Source organism: Pseudorasbora parva, chromosome 13 (genome assembly GCF_024679245.1).
Source record: "Pseudorasbora parva isolate DD20220531a chromosome 13, ASM2467924v1, whole genome shotgun sequence".
Classification (NCBI taxonomy): domain Eukaryota; kingdom Metazoa; phylum Chordata; class Actinopteri; order Cypriniformes; family Gobionidae; genus Pseudorasbora; species Pseudorasbora parva.
Window position 1 is genome coordinate 5,878,647 of NC_090184.1, and position 27,367 is coordinate 5,906,013.

Consider the following 27,367-nt stretch of genomic DNA (forward strand, 5'->3'; position numbering starts at 1 on the left):
AAATATCACAGAAAAGTTAAATTTATAATAATGCTGTTCTTTTAAACTTTCTATTTATCAAAGAATCCTGATAAAACATCATAGTTTCCGCACATTATTATTATCATTATTATTACTAATATTTTTGTTTTACATTAATAATAAGAAGAAATGTTTCTTTATCACCAAATCATCATATTATAATTGTGATTTCTGAAGGATCATGTGACACTGAACACTGAAGTTCAGTGATCCTTCATCGGATCCATGTGATCTATGATCCTTCATCAAAAAGACTTTGATCACATTTTGCAATATATTAGAGCAGAAACCATTTATTTAAATTATAATACTTTTTCACAGTTTTATTGTACAGCATTGGTGAGATTATGGTACTTTCGAAAAAAACATAAAAAAAATCCTTAATGTCTTCATACAAGTTTTTTTCTTCATTTGATAGAGTCTGTCAAACTTCTCACTTCCCTTCGAAGCCCTCGTGCTGGAACTGTGTTGACCCGTTGATATATAACATTCAGGTAACTTCATTGCATAAAACATGTAATACAGTGCTGCACACACACTTCTGTATGTTTTCATTGTACGATTTCCATGAAAAAAGGGGAATTAATGAAGAAACATTTTGCCCCTGTAATTACCGTCAAAACAATTATGTACTTAGTTTTCTTCCAACAAATGCATTCGGCGGCATTGTTTTGCCGCAGTGAGCCGAGCGGCTGCAAGACTAAAAACCTTTCATTCCCGCAAAGGCCGTTTTCTGGTCACCGTCAATAAAAGCATAAAAGCATTCATTTCCCACGTTCGTCAAATTAACAGCATACTCCATCTCCCAGAGGGCTGCGGGGTTCGTTAACCTCTCCGTGAAGTGCTCCTGGTTCCCCAGCAGTTTCTATAACCTCTGAGCTGCTTCTATCTCAATTATAATACAAGAATTAAACAGCCACTGCTGTGATTCACTGAGTAGTGCCTCTTTACAGAGAGAGACATTGCGTGTAAAACCCAGAGTCGATCCAATTTAGTCTAGATTGGTGTATTTTAAAAGATTATGTGCTGTTATACAGTAGGAGTCTTGTTGAAGTGTGATATCGTAATGTCATTTGAAGTTCTGCATGTACTGTCTAGCACCCAACTGCTCTTTACATAGTGTTAGAAACGCAAATGTTGAAGCAACTTTCTGCAGTTACATAAATCCTTAGTTAATTTAATATCCAATTATTGTATTTATTGTCTTGCATCCTATATTTCATGAATAAAGAGAGGTTGTGGCCATATTTCCAAGATGTCATATGAACATAACCCCTATAAGCTTCAACAAAGTTTGTTCTTATTGTCCTTAGAAGCTCCTTAAGACATCAAGTGACCTTGAGCTAATTAAGGATTATTACATGCCTGTTGAGTCCTCATAATAGCTTTTAATAGTAATTTAATTGCTATTCATTTTAATTGCCTGGACCTGACCACCAAATAGCCATTTTATTCTCTTTTCAACCTCATCCTCCCCCACACAAAGAAATACAGAGGCTCAAGAAATTGCATTTTACCCCAACTTTACGTGTGGGTATAGCACTATCTGCCTATATATATATATATATATATATATATATATATATATATATATATATATATATATATATATATATATATATATATATATATATATATATATATATATATATATATATATATATATATATATATATATATATATATATATAATATAATATACCGATCAAGAATAACACTATGACATTATGTATATTAATATTCCTAATATTGTGTTGGTTCCCCTTTTGCTGCCAAAACAGCCCTGACCCGTCGAGGCATGGACTCCACTAGACCCCTGAAGGTGTGCTGTGGTATCTGGCACCAAGATGTTAGCAGTAGATCCTTTAAGTCCTTTAAGTTGTGAGGTAGGGTCTCCATGGATCAGACTTGTTTGTTCAGCACATCCCACCGATGCTCGATTGGATTGAGATCTGGGGAATTTAGAGGCCAATTCGACACCTCAAACTCATTGTGCTCCTCAAACCATTCCTGGACCATTTTTGCTTTGTGGCAGGAGCATTATCCTGCTGGAAGAGCCACAGCCACCAGGAAATACCATTTCTTTTTTTGTTGATATGAAAATTCCTGTACATTTAGCAAAATAGCGAGTGAATTATGTATATGATGTATATTAGGATGTTATGATTAACTATATGTCTTTCTCCACTAATGTTCTGAGTTGTTCAAAGCATTTGTAGAAGGCAGCCGTCTGACTCTGAGATTGCGAACGGGAACATGGTTTGTGTAACATTAGCAACACATTATTAGCTTTTGGATAATGTAGTTGAGCCAAAGGCTAATCATATTAATTACCGTTATGTGTCCGACATTGTAGAAAGGGATACATAAAACACATTACCGTTCTGATACACCGAGCCTGTATAATTTACTCTTCTACTTCTTCTGAATAAGTTTCTGGTTCAAACATATATGGCTGAAGTAAACAGTAATTCCACTTGCCACCTGGCAGTGTTTACTACAGTTGCTGGTGTGAGTGAGTGGAGGCTGGGCTGATTTGCATATTCATGGTTTCTCGTATACTAAATGATGCAGGGGTGTAGAGTTACATTCAAGCTATTTTAAGATATAAAGTACAGGGGGACTTTAAAAACAGACATGCATGGATCATTTGTTTAAAACATGACCAGTGTGATAATTTTTTTTAAAAAAGACCATTTTGTGTATTTGGAAATATATAGGCTCAATTTTGATTTCAAATTGACTAGTAGTGCTGGGTTCATACAGAATACCAGTATTTATTTTTGTTATGATTATTGAAGATACCGTAATACCGGTTTAAGGTGTAGGAAGACCATACTAATACTGTGTTTGTTCCCATTTCACCTTCAGAACTGCCTAATTCTACGTGGCATTGATTCAACAAGGTGCTGAAAGCATTCTTTAGAAATGTTGGCCCATATTGATAGGATAGCATCTTGCAGTTGATGGAGATTTGTGGGATGCACATCCAGGGCACGAAGCTCCCGTTCCACCACATCCCAAAGATTGGGAAGGTTGACATCTGGTGACTTCCCAAAGATTGGGAAGGTTGACATCTGGTGACTGTGGGGGCCATTTTAGTACAGTGAACTCATTGTAATGTTCAAGAGACCAATTTAAAATGATTCAAGCTTTGTGACATGGTGCATTATCCTGCTGGAAGTAGCCATCAGAGGATGGTACATGGTGGTCATAAAGGGATGGACATGGTCAGAAACAATGCTCAGGTAGGCTGTGGCATTTGACACTAAGGGGCCTAATGTGTGCCAAGAAAACATCCCCCACACCCTTACACCACCACCACCAGCCTGCACAGTGGTAACAACAAGGCATGATGGATCCATGTTCTCATTCTGTTTACGCCAAATTCTGACTCTACCATCTGAATGTCTCAACAGAAATCGAGACTCATCAGACCAGGCAACATTTTTCCAGTCTTCAACTGTCCAGTTTTGGTGAGCTTGTGTAAATTGTAGCCTCTTTTTCTTATTTGTAGTGGAGATGAGTGGTACCCGGTGGGGTCTTCTGCTGTTGTAGCCCATCCGCCTCAAGGTTGTGTGTGTTGTGGCTTCACAAATGCTTTGCTGCATACCTCGGTTGTAACGAGTGGTTATTTCAGTCAAAGTTGCTCTTCTATCAGCTTGAATCAGTCGGCCCATTCTCCTCTGACCTCTAGCATCAACAAGGCATTTTCGCCCACAGGACTGCCGCATACTGGATGTTTTTCCCTTTTCACACCATTCTTTGTAAACCCTAGAAATGGTTGTGCGTGAAAATCTCAGTAACTGAGCAGATTGTGAAATACTCAGACCGGCCCGTCTGGCACCAACAACCATGCCACGCTCAAAATTGCTTAAATCACCTTTCTTTCCCATTCTGACATTCAGTTTGGTGTTCAGGAGATTGTCTTGACCAGGACCACACCCCTAAATGCATTGAAGCAACTGCCATGTGATTGGTTGATTAGATAATTGCATTAATGAGAAATTGAACAGGTGTTCCTAATAATCCTTTAGGTGAGTATATGTTGCTTAAGCCTAGTTCACACTGCCCGATTTTTGCCCTGATTTTGAGTCGCCGACAGGTTTTGTGAAATCGCCGACAAATGCCCGAGATCACAGGCAAATCGGTGCTCGTGCACGCGAGTGACAATCACGCAGTATGAATGATCAAAGACGCGATCAGAGAGAATCGCCGACGAGTCGCCGACGCCGGTGAGATATTTGGCATGCTAAATATCTGGACCTGTCGGCGATTCAAACTCCTGCTGTGTGAACAGCGTTCTGACTGAAAATTACACCGACAGCCAATGAGAGAGTGAGATACAGGGCAGCAGGACGTTCAGAGAGGAGTTATAGAGCAGAATATCAGTATTTTAATAGATATGTTTACAATTCTATCAAACAGAAACAAAGCCCAAACATTTGCACATCCAGCCACAGCAGCAGCACATTACAAAATTATTTATTTACCTCAAACTGTTTTTGCAGAACAAAATCCTGTCTCCCTCTGTCTCTCCAACAATTTCTTCCGCCATAATCTTTTTTCTTTTTCTCCACAAATCAGCACACATACAATTTGAAGCAAACTTTGTGCAGTTTATCATTTTTAATAACAATTCCAAGTCTCGCGGGAGAACTCCGGTCTGACGCACGTGTGATCTCGCGTTGTTTACTTGTCACATCGCACGTGTGTTTGGGAACCGTAGTTTGCGCACGGGAGAGAGAGAGAGTTGTCGGCGATTCTTCCTCTTGTTCAGTCATGCAGTGTGAACTCCTCTGTCGTCAAACCATCGTGCAGTGTGAACACAGCAGTGACTGAATGCAACCCCAGATAGTCATGCAGTGTGAATAGAGCAGTGACCCGACGAGTTTGAAAATCGTGCAGTCTGAACTAGGCTTAAAACAACGTTCAGTGCACGGCCGAGCACGACACTGTTTGTGAGGGGTCCCGTTTCACTGTTGCACTGTTGTAAAAGCACAGCTTGAGATCACAAGGCTGAATCCGAAAAATGACCCACTGAAGCATCATTCACTATTCCCTACATTATCTACTTATATTGTTCACTTTGAGTGAATGAAAACGAGTGCGTGATTTCGGACAGCAGTTGTGTGTACGTCGGCTATACACTCGTTATTGCAGTGCAATGTGGGATTGAATGAGTGCACTCAATAACATCCACTATGGTTTTGGACACCACAAATGCCCTATTTAAAGCTATAGGGGGCTATTTCGGATTCAAACCTTTATTACAGCAGAGAATGAGATGGCAAGGATCATATAGATCAGATTCAGAGCGGAGCGGAGTCGAGTGCATGTACGTTTTTTATGGACATATTTCATATACTCTAGTGCTCTAAACATGAACTAGCAATGTGTATCCGCACATATTTTATCACTTCTTCAAATAAAATGTATGCAAAGGATACACGTACAACCGTATGATCACGACAGCGATGACACCATAGTTTATTCTGCCACATGGAAGGCAATGATGTAAGTTAATAAATAGACTGACAATTCAAAGAAGTTTGGGCAAAAAAGTAACTGCTTTATTATTTCTGTGTTAAACTGACGTGTCGTTTGTCCGGAGACTGTAGTGCTCTTAAATGTATTGAAGATATCCTTAGACCTTTTAAATGTTCTTCCGCTTTTCTCCTTCGCTTTGGTATCATTTTGTGGGGCTCTGCAAACCTGTATTAAATCTAATATGGAATTTTTCTACAATATTCACTCATGACAGTAAAATAGTGCATTGTAGTCAATCTACTGCAGTATTTCCTCTCTCAATCAGTAGAAAATGTGGATAACACCTGGTCATGCATAGGGGAAAAAATACCATCATATACCATGAAACGGATATAATTTAGAAAAAATTATGTGATTATACATGTTTGGTCATACCAACCAGCACTATTGACTAGTATAAATGTGTTTCAGAGCTCGATGATGTGGCAGTGTTCTTAAGTGTATCCCAATTTTAACACCGCCTCCACCAATCAGAGCTCATCTGCCTCGCTGTCTTCCTGTTAGTCAGCAAATGCTTATCGTGTCACTCCACTGCACTCTCAGCTTTACTGTATCGCTCTTATCATCTGTGCAGGTATGACTCACACACACACACACACACACGCGCACACAAACACACAGGGTTTCCCCTGCTGCCTAGGGGATGAAATGCCAGCATTCTAGTCTGCAAAGGACAGTGTGGGTTCAGTGTGTGTGTGTGTGTGTGTGTGTGTGTGTGTGTGTGTGTGTGTGTGTGTGTTTGTTTGCTGATGAATCCGGGGGTGTAGTGGAGTGGGCAGTCGCCGTGTTCCAGGATTCCCTCCAAATGAGTCAGGCAGGCAGTCGGCCCCCCGCTCTGCCCACTCTCCGCAGGGTTACCTAGGGAACTCGGACCGGGGGCTTCCCTCATCAGCACCACTGTTCCACAATCTCTCTCTCTCTCTCTCTCTCTCTCTCTCTCTCTCTCTCTCTCTCTCTCTCTCTCTCTCTCTCTCTCTCTCTCTCTCTCTCTCTCTCTCTCTCTCTCTCTCTCTCTCTCTCTCTCTCTCTCTTTCTCTTATAAAACAATTCACAGATAAGAGAGAAGGACAAGAAATACAAGACAGAACAAGAAGGGGCGGCTTAGAAGATGATTACATAAGTATATTTTGCAGTATAGGATAACTAGTGGAGTGCTAGAGATGATCACAGGCTGGTGAGGCTCCTAATTAGCATTTATGAATTTTCACAGTTAAAATCCTCCCCCACTTTCATTGGCTTTCTTTACGGTAACTCATTTTCAGTGTTGCCCAGGATCCCGTAAAGAGTCCAAGCATATCCTGCCGCCTTCAGTTAGTTAATGTTTTGGCATTTAGATTAAACTTAATCCTGCTCAAATGGGTCATGGGTGATTATTTCTTTAGCTAGTGGTGTGAAGACCTTTTCAGTTAATAACGAGACTCATTCAAGCCTAGCTTACAAGAAATGTGTGTGGGTTTTTAGGAAGTGTCAAGCGGTCCAGTGCTTGGTGTTCTCTCTTAAAGAGCTCATGTCATGAAATGTGAACTGTTTGTATTACCAAACTCATCTTATTACCCACACTAATTGACTTTTTATCTGGGCATTATTAACCCTCTGAATGATTTGTGTGGTGAGTTAATTTAGCTGAGGAGTCAGTGGAGCAGAGACTCCCTCCCATAGTCACCGCAGAGCACGACTGTCTTGGAGTCCGTCTGTTAGGATCTGCCGACTCATCACTGGTCCACTTCTACTGTACACTGGTTTATGTGGTTGTTTTGTGTTGTTATGCTCATTTGTATTTATCGAGTTTAACTTCAAATCTTTCCCCTCCAGCATGTTTTTTTTTCTTGACAGCCCCCGCCAGCATTTTTGATCATTTTCACAATTGTAATGGCCCCCCCTCAATATCTTGTTGAATCAATATCTGAACATGCCATATATCAATAGCCTGTATGCCAGCCAAACTTAGCCGGGCCCACAAAAAATTTAGGTCGGGCAGTTCGGTCTGGCCTTGCTCCATAGAGGAGTAATTATCTCCGAACAGAAACTGTTCGTACCAATGAAATAGACGATGCGGACAGATGATCAACAGTAACGTAATTATCACGTCATCAAAGGGGCTTGGATTATATTTGTTCGAATCCTAAACGGAGAGCTTGTTGGTATCTGCATTCACCTTCACTATTTCTCTCAAAAATGATGATCATGTTGGGTAAGTACTCTGTGTATCATTAAATTCTTTTATTTTTTTACAACACCGGCAAAGATCGTGTATTCCAGCCTGATTTCAGCGCGCGTGCAGACAGGGTTGCCAAGTTTTTAAAACAAAACCCTCCAACTACTAGCCCTAAACAATAGCTTCTCGGGGGGTTCTCCGGGGGGGAAATGGTGCTTGGGGGGTAAAATGTGTGTTATTCTGGCAAGGTCGCCTGCTAAAATTCGCACTCATGGGTCTATATATCACATAATAGACACCTAACCCCAGCTGCTCCCGACGAGCTGGATGGCGCCTTACATGGCTGACATCGCCGTCGGTGTATGAATGGGTGATTGTGAGGCAAAATGTAAAGCGCTTTGGATAAAAGCGCTATATAAATGCAGTCCATTTAATAGTCTCTTCAACCCGCGGACATAGAAAACAACCCGCGGAAAAAAAACACGGACTTGGCAACACAGTGCAGTTGAACTATGTTGACATCTGACAATGCAATGCTTCATTGCTCTGATTGGTTGTAGGTCTGTCCAATTGATGTCTTTCCTGGTTCGGTTGAAACACGCCCCATAATCACAGCCCAATGGAGCAGTTTCAGATGAAATAATAGAGGCATGCATTACAAGCATGCAAACATCCAAGCTTTTTCCTATTTTTGAACTGTCACTGTTGGCATATAATGCAACACAGAATTGCTAATCAACAGATCAAGTCAACAGATTTTACTAATTTGACTCCAAATCTCAGGTGAAAATGTGTAATTTTTACCCCTCTCTAGTGGATTATTTAGGCAATATATATTCATGACCTGTAATATTTTGGCTTTCTTCTTCATTTATGTATTTCTTTCACCAGAAAAAAATGATCAATATAATTTCTTTAGCCGAGAACCTCTGATTCAGAAATTAACTTTTGAACGTTGTATTTAAGAGTATCCTGGAAAAATGTATAACAGTTTCCACAAAAATATTAAGCAGCACAACTGCTTTCATCATTGATTATAATCATAAATGTTTCTTGAGCATCAAATCATCCTATTAGAATGATCTCTGAAGGATCATGTGACACTGAAGACTGGAGTAATGATACAAATTCAGCTTTGATCACAGAAATAAATTACATTTTTCTATATATTACTTTAGTTAATTTGACAGTTTTACTGTTTTTACTTCATGATTGTGCGTGAGGTATGAATGTTGCATGAATGCTAGGACACCAGTGTGAATTTGATTAAAAAATATTGATAAAAATGACAACAACACAAAAAGTGAGATCACAGCATTTGAGTCCAGATTTACCTATATATATTCTTTGACAGTAACATTTCAACATTTGAAGTTAAATATTTAAAGGCCACTATATCGGAGATGTGAAGAAAATCATAAGTATTTCTTAATGTTTGCAACAACAACAACAATCTGGATTTAAAAATTGTATTGAATTGCTCGCCAGTTTATTGCACTGTAAATTCTTTGTCTGCATCCTAACTGAATGAAATCTAAGAAAGAAATGTGCTCTTATGGATTTAGGAGTTGTAATTTATGAGGCCAGTGAGGTGATAATGAGGTAATGATGGTAATGAATATCGCTATGGTAACTGTTGCAGTCTGGGTCCAGGAGGTCACATGGTCGGGTTGCGAGTGGATTAAGACACTGGGTGAGTTAATTTAGAGACGTGGAGAGTTAGTGGAGCATAAGATCACAGTCAACTGTTTCACAGTGCTCACTTGAGCCTGAAACGGCACTCGTTTCAATTACTGCTGGGAAAACCGCTCGGGGTTCAGCCTCAGTTTAATACAGCCGCTTTGAAAATATAATGATTTAAAACATGCAGACTTTTGGAAAGCATCGTGTTGGAACCATTTTGAACTGTTGCTTTGCCAAGATAAGATCTTTTGACAAAAGCCAGATAATCCCCTAATAAACCCAACAAAAAGGAAATGTAAGCTATTTACCAGCACAACACTGTGATGCCTCTAACCTTTTTAAGAATAGAATTAAATATATGCCAAAAAAGCATATTCTAACAGCATGCGCTGGGATTATGTAATTTAATCACATGGCCTACATCTAAGAAGAGAGACTCTACAACAAAACCCAAACGTTAAATCCGGATGAATGGGAGAATGGCGGGCTCTTTGGAAATAGATTAAACATTGAGACACGATGACAAGAAAACAAGAGTCAAAGGAAGATAAGAAAATGTCAGAGGGTTTGAAGGCACGAGTGAGGGAGTTTAGAAGAGGTAGGGCTGGATTTGGAGAGAACGAGAGGGGGGACTGGGCTCATGGTGAAGGTCCAGTATCAGAAATAGAGCTGTGAACACCATCTGCCATTCTCTCTCTTTCTCCCTCTCTCTCTGTCTCTCTCTCCCGTCTGTTACTCTGTTGCCCCAGCAGGACCTCTTCTCTCTCGTTGCTCAAGAACTGAACAGGAGACTCGCTGTTCTCGGGTGAATCTCAGAAAACCTGTCAAGAACATGTCCGGGTCATATTTCACCCGAAATTAAAAGGAAAAAAAAAATATATATATATATTATGTTTGGCTGTATGAAACCAAAGGCCCTTTCAAATGAAAATTACGCATATCAAATGTCAAGGTTTGGAGGACTTTAAAAATACTTTCATCAGTAATGGAAAGTGTTGATGAATGTATTTTTAAAGTCCTCCAAACCTGCTTATTTTTGTTTTATATATATATATATATATATATGTATATATATATATATATATATATATATATATATATATATATATATATATATATATATATATATATATATATATATATATATATATATATATATATATATATTAGAATTATATTTGTTTAAAATATTAAATATTAAATTCAAATATTAAATGTAGTAATACATAATATTATTTTAATATTGTAAATAATAATATTAACAATATTAAATAATGCTTTAGTTGTTTTGATTGTAAATAATTATACACTAAGGTAACGTGTCTTTTATTGCCCTTATCCTAATATGAATGAAAAAAGTCAGTCATTTTGTTCTAAAATGCAATGAAAAAATACTGTATTGTAGAATCTACAGTAAGAATAATGGGAATCGTTGAAATATTGTTTAAAGGGGTCATATAATGCCATTTTTTACAAGTTAATGTGATTCTTTAGTGTCTAAATTAAAACTTTGTAATATACTTTAATTAAAAATTCTCATTAGTATTGTAAGAAAACACTCCTCTTACCTGGACAAAACAGCTCTGTTTTCAGCAAGCCATTTCAGAGCATGTGTCTTTAAATGATGAATGACCCCGCCCCTCTGTTCTGTGGGCCAGCACGTGGAGTCGTTGCCATTGACAACGATAGAGGAAAGAATGGCTAAACGAGTCTCTTAGGACGCATCTGTGCAACTTTATCAATTTGAACCGAAGCCGTACCCGGGACAAGATGACAGCTCCAACAAAATTCTACATTTAAGGCTAAACAGGATGTTTCTGAATGGTTGGTTAACGTAATGTCACTTTGATCTGTCTTTATGTACTGGCAGGGTAACGTTAACGGGAATGCTATGTGTTTACTGATGTATACGTTAGTTCATTGACAGATTGTTACAGCTACTGCCAATAAAACCTTTTTTTTTTTTTATTAATGTTGGTTTGTCAGTGATGCGTAACGTTATCTATGCATTGTAATAACTGTTACGACACAATTTTTTGCCCAAAACATCACACTGCCTTGCCTTCTTACCATAGTGCATCTTGGAGCCATGTGTTCCCCAGGTAAGCAACGCACGTGGACCTGGACACCCACGTGATGTAAAAGAACATGATTCATCAGACCAGGCCACCTTCTTTCATTGCTCCGTGGTCCAGTTCTGATGCTCATGTGCCACTGTTGGCGCTTTTGGCGGGGTCAGGGGTCAGCATGGGCACCCTGACTGGTCTGGGCTTATCCCGCCCCATACGCAACAAACTGAGATGCTCTGTGTATTCTGACACCTTTCTATCAGAACCAGCATTAAATTCTTGATCAATTTGAGCTTCAGCAGCTCGTCTGTTTGATCGGACCACACGGGCCAGCCTTTGCTCCCCACCTGCATCAATGAGCCTTGGCCACCCATGACCCTGTGGCCGGTTCTCCACTGTTCCTTCCTTGGAGCACTTTTGATAGATACTGACCACTGCAGACCGGGAACAGCCCACAAGAGCTGCAGTTTTAGAGATGATCTTACCCAGTTCTCTAGCTATTACAAATTTGGCCCTTGTCAAACTCACTCAAATCCTTATGCTAACCCATTTTTCCTGCTTCTAACTCAACTTGTTCACTTGCTGTCTAATATATCCTAGCAGGTGCCGTGATGAGGAGATAATCAGTCACTTCACCTGTCAGTGTGATAGTCATAATGTTATGCCTGATCTCTGTGTGTGTGTGTGTGTGTGTGTGTGTGTGTGTGTGTGTGTGTGTGTGTGTGTGTGTGTGTGTGTGTGTGTGTGTGTGTGTGTGTGTGTGTGTGTGAGATTATATATATATATATATATATATAATTAATACCATATCAGCCCATATTTGTCCAATGTTTTAGACTAGACTTCCACTGAAATACCATTTGTGAGTCCATTAAAGGAGACAAATCAAGAAAAACATTTATATAATTAGCAGACACATTTATTCAAAGCAAAATGTGCACTTTAACAGCTGCTCTCTCCTGGACATCTGTCTGTCAGCTGGATCATAACACCAGTATTATTAAAAAAATGGTCAATTAGACTAGCATTCATTAAATTTGTCAAAACCGGGATAGTAAAAAATGTGCAGAAATGGTTAGCTAGCTTAAACAGGTGTGATTTTGGAGCTGAAACAGACTGAGACTGAGAACACCAGCAGATTTTGAGTTACTAAATCTCAAGCCATGTGCACATAACACTGAAACATTTCACATATTTCATATTTTCTTGTTTTTTGTTGTGTAAACATTTCCCCCCCATTTACGGAATCTTCTGGCAATCCATGTTTTCATCCTGTTATACGGTAGGGGGTGCTATTACGCATCTTCTAAAAGAGTACTGAACCTATGGATCAAAGCACATGCGAAAAATAAGCATAAATAAGCAATAGAAGCATTGCTTACACACATAACGTGACCAACAAACAGTAAACAACAAAACTGCCTAATGTCAGTGGCAATTTGAGTCGGTATGGTGCCCTCGGCACACTGAGATGAATGGATGAGACGACAACATTATTACATTTTTAAAGTGAAAAGCCTTTAAATCTCCTTTGTAAAAGCTTTACAAGTCATAAATAGTCCTCACTTTGGATAAGCCCAAAAAAATGGATAACTGACAACTACTAAATGTTTTATAACTACCTGAACTGGGTAAACCCAGCCTGATCTGCCAGCGATTTGATTTCGCCCTGCAGCCCAGTCTGGACACCTGTACATTAATTTCTACTGCTTCTGTTACACTTTTGCGGGAACCAATCACAGACTGGCTTATCCACCTGGCACGCTATTGGCAGCTTTAACAGGATGACAGATAGAGAAACGATGGGTCGTTGCCCGTTGATCACACCACTTGTGGTCTGATTGGTTGAAGGACTATCCAATTGCGTACGGAGTTATTCAAATAATGCCCGTTGATCTTGTGCAGTAAAAATACAGAGCACACTCACTAGACCAATGTTCAGTTTTAAATTGAGCTAGGTCTGGTGATAGCCAGACATCTAACTACCTGAAATAATCATGAATTACAGTAGTACTACATGTTAATAAAGCATTTAATAACACACTGAGTAACTATTACTATATGTCTACATAATGAATACATTTACATTTAAAGAGTTTATTAATCATTTACTTAAATGTTATAAATTATCTTATGAACCACTGACAACTCCTAAATAGATGGTTTGTAAATAACCTAATATTGAATTTATAAAATGATAAATTGATCAGTAATAAAGTATGAAAATACAATTATTAAAAACATTATGCTTATAAATAAACAGCTTATTAATGTCTATTAATGCTTTATAAATGATGCATAAACTATTTACTAATACTTATGATTCATAGCGTGCAGTTATTTTAAATTGTAATAATAAAGATCATTCTCCTTCATCAAAGTCATTCTCATACAAACTTGCGCACACAGCAACACAGAGTTCACTGAAGAACAACACTTAATGGAGCCCATATGTTCCTGGAAGAACGCTAAAGATTGTGAACTGTTCCTCCAGTAACCTGTCATGAGGAAAAGGTTTTGAGGAACTTGATGTGCATAGGATATTTGAGGCATCTTTTACAGTGTATGACATCCAACACCTGATAAAGGATGAAGAGATATTGTAGCAGGTTTACTGTTATTGGAAGTTTGTTACAGATCCAATAAAAATGTCCATTTCGAGGCTCCAGCTGGCTGAGGCTGGAGGGTAATGAATCCCCAAACCCCCTTGAGATCTGCTGCTTGCCTTGTGTTTTAGAGCACCATCTTGTGAATTAGAATTTCCTGTTGGACCTGCTAGATCTCAGTGCCAAAAATGTTGAATGGCAGTTTATTGGCATTTGCTGACTGAAGCTTCACAGTTAGTATTGCCCCAAATAACTCAAACTCTAACTCTCCTGCATCTTGCATGTTACTAAGGCGCAAAGGTGTGATTTTATTTTCCTAAATTATGTTGGATGATAAAACAGGTAATTTATTCATTAATTTATTATATATGGATGATTATATGCTCCTGGTCCTCCATCCACAGCTTGATTGACCTGGCTGTGTGGCATGGAGCATTGTCCTGCTGGTAAAAACTATCCTCAGAGTTGGGGAACATTGTCAGAGCAGAAGGAAGCAGTTTTCTTTCAGGACAACCTTGTACGTGGTTTGATTCATGAGCCCTTCACAAGACAAATCTGCCCGATTCCAGCCTTGCTGAAGCACCCCCAGATCGTCACCGATCCTTCACCAAATTTCACAGTGGGTGCGAGACACTGTGGCTTGTAGGCCTCTCCAGGCCTCCGTCTAACCATTAGATGACCAGGTGTTGGACAAAGCTGAAAATTGGTCTAATCAGAGAAGATGACCTTACTCCAGTCCTCTACAGTCCAATCCTTAAGGTCTCTTGCAAACCTCAGCCTGGCTCTTCTTCTCTTCTCATTGATGAAGGGCTTTTTTCTAGCTTTGCATGACCTCAGCCCTGACCCTAGGTGCTTGTTTCGACCTGTCCTCGCTGTGCACTTCACCCCAGCTGCCTTTTGCCATTCTTTTTGTCGGTCACTTGATGTCATCCTACGGTTGTTGAGTGACATTCGAATGGTTTGGTGGTCATTCTGGTCAGCAGGGAGTCGGTTTTGCCCTCTGCTGGTCTGTTTCTTTGTTGTCCCCAATGTCTGCTGCTTGACCTTGTTCTTATGAACCGTCGTCTTTGAAATTTTAAGCATGGATTCAACCTGATGCTCACTGTAGCCCTCTGCCAGTAAAGCCAGAATTGAACCCTTCTTTTCCTCACTCAAAACTTTCCTTTTCAACTTTTTTGGCATGGTCAATAGTTATTTTCTGATTCCAATTACTTTTGAGGTACTACTATCACTGTTTTTGCCATCCAGCTGGTTGTACTGCAAGAGGATAGTGATGATCACATAAGGGTTTTGTTTATACTAGTGCTGGGCAATGATTAAAATGTTTAATGTTGATTAATCGCATGATTTTTCTGTGATTAATCACGATTGATCACAATTAATCACAGTGTGCGCAAAATTCAATAATGAATACAAAAGTGCTGCTATATGAACAAAAGTGCAATAACACATGGTTTGCAAACACCTTAAACAAATAAGGTGCTTTTTACAGCAGTTAAACGTTAGTAACAATTACAATATTTCTTGTAAATATCAACTTAAACATGAATTTAATCAAATTAAATTAAATTGGTGGTATACATATATTGATTCTGTAGTAATATTCTCATCAGTGTTCTGTCAGCTTTTACATAGGCCGACTTAAATCTGCATATTTGTAATATTCACCCCAAGGTGTTATTTAATTTTGGCCATTTTTTTAAAATCTTATTAAATGTATGCATCATCTTTCATGTTAACTTCTTACATTTGATTAATAAATTCAGTTATAATAGTAAAAACACTGTAGGCTGTTACCAATCAAATGAAATAATTTAAACTGCAAAAAATACAGCGGCAATAAATAATGTTATAAGATTGATGTTCTAAATAAAACATGCAATCACTTTTAAACATAACCGCCAATAGGGGGCAGCAAGTGATCGTCTTCATAAGTGAGTCATTGAGTCCTTTATTCAAGTGATTCATTCAAAACACTGAATCATTTATTAACAAAACACTGCGTTGAGTGTTGCTTTCTTTTGGAACTATTTTTGTCGGTGAAATCATGGGTGAAATGGAACAAAAAGGGTTGTTTGGATCTCAAATTTAAGTAACTTAATATTAATTAGGCTACTTGTTTATTGAACTAGGCTACACCATTCATGCTACACAATTCACGATTGCAAAGTCGACTTATATCATAAATATCAACAACTACAAAAAAACTCAGTTGTACCTCAGTATGTTTCTTCTGTGAGTTTATATTGCTACTCACTTGTTTTGATTTATCCACGAATGTCTCTCACAAAGAGACAGGCAGCGTGAGCCTCAACGCGACTTTGTTACCAGATGCAGAGATACACTCATCAATCGCTGTTTACATTGAATATAATAATAACAACAAAAAATCTGAGTCATTCTCGCATTTCTGGTTATTTTTATATTTTATTTGTCCTAGACAAAGAATGTCAAGCCCTTGGCTTAGGCTACAGACAGCACTGTATTCTCCTTTGGCCAATGGTTTGTCTGTTTGTGTATTCAGAGGCAGTGAGCAACAGGCTTTCAATATAATAATAAATAACTACGTTAATGCGCGATAAAATAATTGTCAGCGTTAATTAATTAATGCTTTAACACGATAATAACGCATTAACTTTCCCAGCCCTAGTTTATACTTTTCCTATATTAATAAGATTTTGTTCAGGTGATCACCTAATCAGCACCTCATTCACCTGTGCCTGTTCTTGGAATTCAACAGACATTGGAATGGAAGGGCTTCCATACTTGTAGAGATGCTGATTTAAGAAAAAATTACAGTGGTCTCTTAATTTTTTGGCCGGTTCTCCACTGTTCCTTCCTTGGAGCACTTTTGATAGATACTGACCACTGCAGACCAGGAACAGCCCACAAGAGCTGCAGTTTTGGAGATACTCTGGCCCACTAACAGGTGCTGTAAGGAAGAGATAATCAGTGTTATTCACATCATAATGTTATGACTGATCTGTGTATATACCAGTATATTTAAAGTCACAAAAGGCATTTTTACTTTTGATGAGAGCTTCATAAATGATTGATGGAGGGTGAAGACAATATCTGATCAGATGCAGAATCAGTCCACTTGTTTACATCATGTCTGTGCTTTGTGAGATGTTGTCTCAACTCGCTTTGAGAGAGTGAATATTTATTTTGTTTAACTGGAAGTATAACTGAAGCCAGTGATATTGAAGGAAAAAAAAAACACTTTCATCACTGAACTGCACCAGCAGGAATGAATAGAGGCCAACTGTGGCAATATCAGACTTTCAGAACATAGATTTAATGCCACTGACTGTTGCCCTCACCGTCTGAATAAAAACCCTCTTCTCAACCGGATTACAACCTGTGAACCGCATGCTGCTCGCTATGAAAGCAGAACAGAGGATCTGCCTAACCATACGGGAGTAAGACGGCTGCCCCAGTGCCCTACTGCTTGATGAATATGTGTGTGTATAACCCTTTTTGTTCACAAACTGGTGATGTTCTTTTGTGTTGCTCCACTATGGTTAATTTTAAGAGCCCTCAAAGATGGCCACGTGACTCTGAAAAACACTTACTGAACGGAATGACTGAAGTAGGTCTGCTGTTTACCGATTTGTTAAGTCATCGACTTTATTCATAATGAGAATGGCTCCCCAAAGCTATCATTTTGATTCAGAATAACTATTATTTTGAGAAAGCACTACACTCATGTTTGTGTTGGGCTGTTGTCTTGTGTTCAATATGCTGTGCATGAATGGCTCTTATCTAAAACATTGTCATTTTATCGTTAAGAGTCACACTCTAGTTCTTTACCTGATTAAATGAGTGTGTAATTGATCATATTAATTAAATCTTACTCTATTACTATGATACTTTAAAGGAAAAATGTTCATACGTTACTCATCTGCATGTTGTTACAAACCTGCACAAGTTTTTCTTCTTTTGTGGAACACAGTGTTTTTGAAGAATATTCTGGCCATTGGTCTACTGAAACTGAATGGGGACTGCAGCTATCAAAGTCTGAAATGAGTAAAACTGCAAGAAAGCTGTTCAAATGACTTGTGCCTTTGTCATGTGATTTCAGAAGACTAGAAATAGTGCACAAGTTTTTAAAGCTTTATATAAACAGTGGGGAAAATAATTATTTTATCCCCTACTGATTTAGCAAGTTTGCACACTTACAAATAAATTAAGGGTCTATACTTGTTTTATGTTAGGTTTGTTTGAATATATAGAGACTATTATTAAGCACAAAATCCAGAAGAAAAAAAAAACATATATAAAGGTTATGAATTTATTTACAAGTATTTGATCCCCGTGCAAAATATGACTTAGAAATTGGTGGCAAAACCCTACAGAGGTAAAATGTTGGCAAGCACAGAGGTAAAATGTTTCTTGCAGTTGGTCATCAGGTTTGCACACACCTCAGGAGGGATTTTGGTCCACTCCTCTTTACAGATCCTCTCTTGTCCTCGCTTGTCAACCAGAAGTTTCAGAATCCTCCACAGATTTTCTATAGAATTAAGGTCTGGAGACTGGCTAGGCCGCTCTATAACCTTAATGTACTTCTCCTTGAGCCACTCCTTTGTTGACTTGGCAGTACATTTTGGGTCATTGTCATGCTGGATGACCCATCCACAACCCATCTTCAGTGTTCTGTCTGAGGGATGGAAGTTCATAGCCCTGTCCATCGCCCGCTCAATACGGTGGAGTCGTCCTGTACCCTTAGCAGATAAACGGCCCCAAAGTGTAATGTTTCCACCTCCATGCTTGACGGATGGTGTTCTTGGGGTCATAGTCAACATTTCTCTCCCTCCAAACACGATGAGTCTCATCGGACCACAGCACTTTCTCCTAGGCCTTTTTCTGAATCATTTAGATGTCCAGTGGCAAACTTCAGACAGACCTGTACACGTGCCATCCTTACCCTATATATGAGGCGAGATCTTTCATGGAGCTCCAGATCGAGGACAGTTGATGGTTATTTTGTACTTCTTCTAATACCGAATAATCGCACCAAAAGCTAGGTCCTTCTCACAAGGCTTCTTTCTGATGGTTTTGTAGCTCATTCCAGCCTTGTGCAGGTCTACAGTCATGTCCATGATGTCCTTTAAGAGCTTTTTGGTCTTTCCTATGGTGGTGATGAGGGTGGAATGAAAGAAACAGATTCTGTGGACGGGTATCAAAATTAGTTCTTTCTTTGGGCCAAGTGACAGGACTAATCTGGGTTTTACATGGGCACATAACCAATCTGTGGAAGGTAGAATTCCTGTTGGTTGGTAGGGGATCAAATACTTATTTCACTTGATCAAATGCTAATCAATTTATAACCTTTATACAATGTGTTTCTTTTAGATTTTTTGGTTGATATTCTGTCTCTATCCATTAAAATAAAACTACCATTTTTTTTTTTTGTGTAAATGTACTGTAATACACACATATAAATATATTAGTATTGTCAAATCGATTAATTACATCCAAAATAAATGTTTGTGATTACATAATATACAGTGGATACGGAAAGTATTCAGACCCCCTTACATTTTGTAACTTATAATAATTTCAGTTCTTTTTTTTCCTCATTAATGTACACACAGCACCCAATATTGAGAGAAAAACACTGAATTGTTGACATTTTTGCAAATTTATAAATAAAATAAAAAACACTAAAATATCACATGGTCCTAAGTATTCAGACCCTAAATACTCAGACCTCAGTATTTAGTAGAAACACCCTTTTGATCTAATACAGCTCCCAGAGTCTTTCTGGGAAAGATGCAAGTTTTTCACACCTGGATTTGGGGATCCTCTGCCATCTCTCCTCTCAGACCCTCTCCAGTTCTGTCAGGTTAGATGGTAAATGTTGGTGGACAGCCCTTTTCAGGTTTCTGCAGAGATGCTCAAGTGGGTTTAAGTCAGGGCTCTGGCTGGGCCATTCAGTAACAGTCACAGAGTTGTTGTGAAGCCACTCCTTCGTTATTTTAGCTGTGCGCTTAGGGTCATTGTCTTGTTGGAAGGTGAACCTTCAGCCCAGTCTGAGGTCTTAAGCCCTCTGGAGAAGGTTTTCGGCCAGGATATCCCTGTACTTGGCCAGATTCATCTTTCCCCCGATTGTAACCATTCGTCCTGTCCCTGCAGCTGAAAAACACCAATGTTTTTTAAGCAAACTTTCATGTGTCTTGTACTGAGGAGAGGCTTCCATTGGGCAACTCTGCCATAAAGCCTCGACTGGTGGAGGGCTGCAGTGATGGTTGACTTTCTACAACTTTCTCCCATCTCCCGACTGCATCTCTGGAGCTCAGCCACAGTGATCTTTGGGTTCTTCTTTAACTCTCTCACCAAGGCTCTTCTCCCCTGATTGCTCAGTTTGGCCGGACGGCCAGCTCTAGGAAGGGTTCTGTTCATCCCAAATGTCTTCCATTTAAGAATTATGGAAGCCACTATAATCTTAGAAACCTTAAGTGCAACAGAATTTTTTTGTAACCTTGTCCAGATATGTGCATTGCTACAATTCTGTCTCTAAGCTCTTCAGGCAGTTCCTTTGACCTCATGATTCTCATTTGCTCTGACATACACTGTGAGCTGTAAGGTCTTATATAAACAGGTGTGTGGCTTTCCTAATCAAGTCCAATCAGTATAATCAAACATAGCTGGACTCAAATGAAGGTGTAGAACCATCTCAAGGATGATCGGAAGAAATGGACAGCATATGAGTTAAATATTACTTATTATAGTTACTGGGATTTTCACACACAAACATTCCTAGGGTTTACAAAGAATGGTGTGAAAAGTGAGAAGGAGAATTGGGCCGACTGATTCAAGCTGATAGAAGAGCAACTTTGACTGAAATAACCACTCGTTACAACCAAGGTATGCAGCAAAGCATTTGTGAAGCCACAACATGCACAACCTTGAGTCGGATGGGCTACAACAGCAGAAGACCCCACCGGATACCACTCATCTCCACTACAAATAGGGAAAAGAGGCTACAATTTACGCAAGCTCGCCAAAACTGGACAGTTGAAGACTGGAAAAATGTTGCCTGGTCTGATGAGTCTCGATTCCTGTTAAGACATTCAGATGGTAGAGTCAGAATTTGGCGTGAACAGAATGAGACCATGGATCCATCATGACTTGTTACCACTGTGGTGGTGGTGTAATGGTGTGGGGGATGTTTTCTTGGCACACTTTATGCCCCATTAGTGCTAATTGGGCATTGTTTAAATGCCATGGCCTACCCGAGTATTGTTTCTAACCATGTCCATCCCTTTATGACCACCATGTACCCATCCTCTGGTGGCTACTGCCAGCAGGATAATGCACCATGTCACAAAGCTTGAATCATTTTAAATTGGTTTCTTGAACATGACAATGAGTTGACTGTACTAAAATGGCCCACACAGTCACCAGATCTCAACCCAATAGAGCATCTTTGGGATGTGGTGGAACAAGAGCTTCGTGCCCTGGATGTGCATCCCACAAATCTCCATCAACTGCAAGATGCTATCCTATCAATATGGGCCAATATTTCTATATTTCTATGCTTTCAGCACCTTGTTGAATCAATGCCACATAGAATTAAGGCAGTTCTGAAGGCTCTACTCTGAGCTCTACTCTCCTCCCGAGTGACCGAGCTTCTCACCCTATCTCTAAGGGAGCGCCCAGCCACCCTGCAGAGAAAGCTTGTTTCAGCCGCCTGTGTCCGGGATCTTGTCCTTTCGGTCATGACCCACAGCTCATGACCATAGGTGAGAGTGGGAACGTAGATTGACCGGTAAATCGAGAGTTTCGCCTTATGGCTCACCTCATTCTTTACCACGACAGACCGGTACAACGCCCGCATTACTGCAGATGCTGCACCGTTCCGTCTGTCTATCTCCCGTTCCATCCTTCCCTCACTTGTGAACAAGACCCCAAGATACTTAAACTCCTCCACTTGAGGCAAGAACTCTCCACCAACCTTAAGTGAGCAAGCTACCCTTTTCCGACTGAGAACCATGGCCTTGGACTTGGAGGTGCTGATTCTCATCCCAGCCGCTTCACACTTGGCTGCAAACCGTCTAAGTGCATGCTGAAGGTCCTGGTCTGAGGTTGCCAACACGACAACATCATCTGCAAAGAGCAGTGACGAAATCGCGTGGTCCTCAAACCGGACACTCTCCGGCCCTTGGCTGCGTCTAGAAATTCTGTCCATAAAAATTATGAACAGAACCGGTGACAAAGGGCAGCCCTGCCGGAGACCAACATGCACTGGGAACAAATTTGACTTACTGCCGGCAATGCGAACCAAGCTCCTGCTCTGGTTGTAAAGGGACCGTACTGCTCTAAGCAAGGGGCCCAGACCCCATACTCCCAGAGCACCCCCCACAGGGTGCCACAAGGAACACAGTCGAATGCCTTCTCCAAATCCACAAAGCACATGTGGACTGGTTGTGCAAACTCCCATGAACCCTCCAGCACCCTTTGAAGGATATAGAGCTGGTCCAGTGTCCCACGACCGGGACGAAAACCACACTGCTCCTCCTGAATCCGAGGTTCCACTATCGGCCGAATTCTCCTCTCCAGTACCCTGGCATAGACTTTCCCAGGGAGTCTGAAAAGTGTGATCCCTCTGTAGTTGGAACACACTCTCCATACCCCCTTCTTGAAAAGAGGGACCAGCACCCCGGTCTGCCAGTCCATAGGCACTGTCCCCAACCGCCACGCGATGCTGCAGAGGCGCGACAGCCAAGACAGCCCCACAACATCCAGAGACTTAAGGTACTCAGGGCGAATCTCATCCACCCCACCGAGCGCGTTGTCACCGAGGAGCTTATTAACTACCTCAATGACTTCAGCCCAGGTGATGGACGAGTCCCCGTCCCCCCCCGCGCCGTCAGCCACTGCTTCCTCAAAGGAAGACGTGTCGGTGGGATTGAGGAGATCCTCAAAGTATTCCTTCCACCGTCCAACAATATCCGCAGTTGAGGTCAGCAGCTGCCCATCTCCACTGTAGACAGTGTTGGTAGGGCACTGCTTCCCCCTCCTGCGTCAACAATGGAGGTGGAGAACATGGTCCATTCGGATTCAATATCTCCAGACTCCCTCGGGATCTGGTCGAAGCTCTGCCGGAGGTGGGAGTTGAAGATCTCTCTGACGGGGTTTAGCCAAACGTTCCCAACAGACCCTCACAGTACGTATAGGTCTGCCGAGTCTGTCCAGCTTTCCCCCCCCCCATCGGATCAAACTCACGATTAATTAATACATTTTATTTAAAAAAAATCTACCATGTTTTAAGAAACTTTTGTTGTGCAGCACTTTGTTTGCCGAACATTAAATGTTATTAAAATCGTTAAATATTAATTTGATAACATATAATTTGTTGCATTGCTTTGTTAATCACCACTTCTTGAATAATGCATTGTGTTAAATCATAAATACAGAAAAATAAAAATAGACAAAAATGAAACATTTCATAGGACTGTATTATTATTAAATAACATGTAGTTTTATTAACTTAATTTATTAGACATGCATATTTAACCTTTAATGAAATAGAAAACAGAATTTGAGAAAAATAAAACGGAAAAAAACAACGTTTTCATGGGGCCCTATCTTTCTTTCTTTCTTTCTTTCTTTCTTTCTTTCTTTCTTTCTTTCTTTCTTTCTTTCTTTCTTTCTTTCTTTCTTTCTTTCTTAAAAACCAGGATATTATTCTCTTGTGTTTCTCTTAAGAAAAAGGTTCATACATGTTTTAAATGACATGTGGGTGATTAAATGCAGACCGTTCACCCTCTCAAGTCCCTGGAGCATCCACGTTTGATGTACTTCCCTGAACAAAAGTGCCCATCTAAGCTGTCAACAGTTAGTGAAATTTGACAGTAGAGCTGATCTGAATCCCTCTAACAATATACCCCAATACATTCACTCAAATTGTTAGCATTTGCAGTTACGCCTACATCGACTCTCCCCAGGAACGCTGGTCCTCCAGGTGTAAATGTCATGAAAAATAGGTGTGACTCCTTCCCAGAGATCCACCCACTCCACTGGTGAGAGGCTAAAGGAGGTCAGACACATTCTGGCTGCACAAAATCTCCCATTTCAGAGTCTCCAACATCCCCAGGGATCTCTGAGGTTGTAATGCTCGATGAGTGCTAAAATGCAACAGGTTTTTAATGACGATCGGCATTCTAAAATGGCTCTGTACGCTAGCAATGTAGTATGTTGCCATCTGTGCGCAATATGCCCATCAGTTCACTGATGTTTAATATTTCTTTGCTTGTTGCAAAGTGTGAATATCACTTTCCCCAAAATATATCAGCACAAAGGAGCGTTGATTTTCTGCAGTGGGGCGAGTGAGAATATCTCAACCAGACCAAGTGGGAAACCAAAAAGAGTGTTTCACCCTCCCAGCACTGTTGACGGCCTGTTGCCATGACGACAGAGCTCTAGAACACGCACTCGGGCAGCGCAACTCTTCGGTATGTCTAAATAAAGACGCTTCTTACTTTTAATGTAATTGTTGCAAATGAAGCAAAGCAGCTTTGTGAAACTAATTGTCTTTGACTGTCTTCGCACCGTGTCTCATTTCATGAAGTTCACTAGGCAACATGTGTGACAAACAATTCATATTTATATTAGATGTTGTTAGACCACAGCTCTGTCATCTTTTTGTTTTTATGTTTGACACTTAATGTTTGTTACAATGTTCTTGTTGAATGAAGTGTGTGTGTGTGTGTGTGTGTGTGTGTGTGTGTGTGTGTGTGTGTGTGTGTGTGTGTGTGTGTGTGTGTGTGTGTGTGTGTGTGTGTGTGTGTGTGTGTTTGCGTGCGTACGCGTGTGTGTGTGTGTGTACAATTTATGTATGACTTCTGATCACTAAAAAGTGATCAGTTGGCTAGACTGAAAAAAAGTGAGAAAACCCTATGCCTTAAAGGGGGGGTGAAACACTCAGTTTCAGTCAGTGTCATGTCAATCTTGAGTACCTATAGAGTAGCACTGCATCCTGCATATCTCCGAAAAGTCTTTATTTTTTTTATAATTATATAAGAAAGATGCGCTGTTCCGAGTCTTTCCGAAAAAAGCCGAGCGGGTGGGGGCGTGTCGTGTGAGCGGAGCTAAATAATGACGTGTGCAGCAGCGCGCTGCTATTGTGTTGAGTCGAGTGTGTCATCCCTAACAGCGGGAAAAAAAACTTTATTCAAAATAAAAATATGGCTTTTAATCAGATACAGCCATACATCTATGATCCGGAATCAGACCCAGAGGCTGCAGTTGAACAGGAGCAGCAGCAAAAACGACTAGAGCAGGACGTCTCTATGTGGTACAAGTTATACACTAACTATATAATATGCTTAGCGGCTTGTGTTATTTAAATATTTATACTTGAATTATATCGTCGTATTTTTGTCTTTGAAGGTGTACATGTGGGAAGTGCAGTTGTGCACGTGTGTTTGTGTGTTTACGCGTGGTTTGTGTAGACAGTAAGCGGACTGGTTTTGCACGGCAGGCTAAGTTAGTGTTTACATAGAAAGACACGGAATAGTAGCGCATTTGAATGAAGAAGCGCGCTTATTTAGTTCAACATATTTCCCCACTCTTTGTGTATTGTTGTTTGGAGTGCTTTTACAATACACAAACATAAAGTTACACATATAGTGGCCAGCTAAACAAATGTACACGCACTACACATCGCATGCTCCATTGATCAATTAACTATACGTGATCATGTTTGGGCTACTTGATGAGCATAGGCAAAAACACAGACATTTGAAGCAGTCTCACTCACCCTTCTAATGTTGGGACTGCTCCATCCTTCAGCATTAGGCGATTGGAAAATCCGGCGTCGAGCTGGGCCTTGTTTATGAAACAGTCGGCACCGAAATGCAGCGAATAGATATAAACATTCGCGCAACTCAGTTGCTGATCCGGAAAAGCAAATTCCATCCACTGTTGCCTTAACGCGGGGTTTTTGGCGAATCTGTGCAGGACTGTCTTGGTCTGGCAACCAAAAACGCACTTTTTGATGTCATTGTTAATTGTGCACATTACCTGTGCAGCGCAGCCTACGAGCCAGCGCTTTGATGGGCGTAGGCTGTTGCTTTCGCTCTCTCCCTCTCTCTCTCTCACGATCTTCCGGTAGAATTGTCCGTAAGGCCCATACAAGGAAATTCCGCCCCCGTTAACGTCAAGTGGATGCATGATCTCAAAAAACTTGCCGAAACTTATGACTAACCGGAAGTAGTATTTTTGACAAAGAAATACTCCCATCAAACGTCCACCTTAACTTTTGAAACTTTGTCTATGTTTAGTATGGGATTCCAAGTCTTTAACAGTGTAAAAAGATCAGTATGCATGAAACAGCATTTCACCCCCCCTTTAAATATTCACTATGTAACTTTTTTTAAAGTAAAATATCGAAAAAGCCCCAGATCGGTGTTATATATTCTGTTCAAATGAGTACTTACAATATCCCAAATGTTTCCAACTATTTGTAAATTGTGAGAAAATTGCTATTTTAACTAAGGAGCCGGGACGTCTGAGGGAGTCACCTGTCAATTGCCTCATATCCCAGTTTTATTCTGCAGAAGCGCTTTACTCTTAGCAGTGTGAACAAGTGTCACAGCAGCGCAGAGTGAACGCACAGAGTAACGTCACAACATCAATTTAAACACACTTAAATGTATCTGATATGATAAACAGAGCTGCGTTACCTCATGCTCATGACTGGAAAAGTGGAAATGGCAGGACTGGAACAGTGGCATGAGGGGCGATGGAGAGTGGGTTATACACATTTATAACCTAAATTATAACATTTTAGGTTATAAATGTGTTTGTTTTTTTGAAAATGGCCGATGGTTTGTCTAGATGAGAGCCTATTCCTCGTCTGGAATCTTGCAGAGCCTCTGAAGCTCTTCCTCTGAAACTGCATTGACTCAGACCTTTAACCGTTGGTTGCCATTGAAGTCCATTATGTGAAGAAAAATCCTGGAATGTTTTCCTCAACAAAAAAAACAAAAAAAACTCTTTTCGACTGAAGAAAGAAAGACATGGCCATCTTGGATGAGATGGGAGTGAGTAAAATATCAGGACATTTTAATTTTGAAGTGAACTAATCCTTTAAAATTAGTTATAAGTGATACACTTGATGTGTAATTGAAAACATTTAGTTATGTGGAATTGTCAAGTTCACACAAATAGTTTTTTTTTTAAATAAATTTTGCATGAAGTTTATCTACTTAGTCAAGGTTTCCTCACTTGTTTAAGATGTTAACTGATCACTTTTTACAGTGTATATATGCAGA

At 40.0% G+C, this 27,367-nt stretch overlaps 1 protein-coding gene across 2 annotated transcripts in view; it reads left to right on the forward strand.

Moving 5' to 3' along the window:
* Positions 1-27,367, forward strand: part of LOC137038456 (phosphatidylethanolamine-binding protein 4) — a 188,439-nt gene that overhangs the window by 122,016 nt on the left and 39,056 nt on the right. The gene's annotated exons all lie outside the window — the stretch shown is intronic.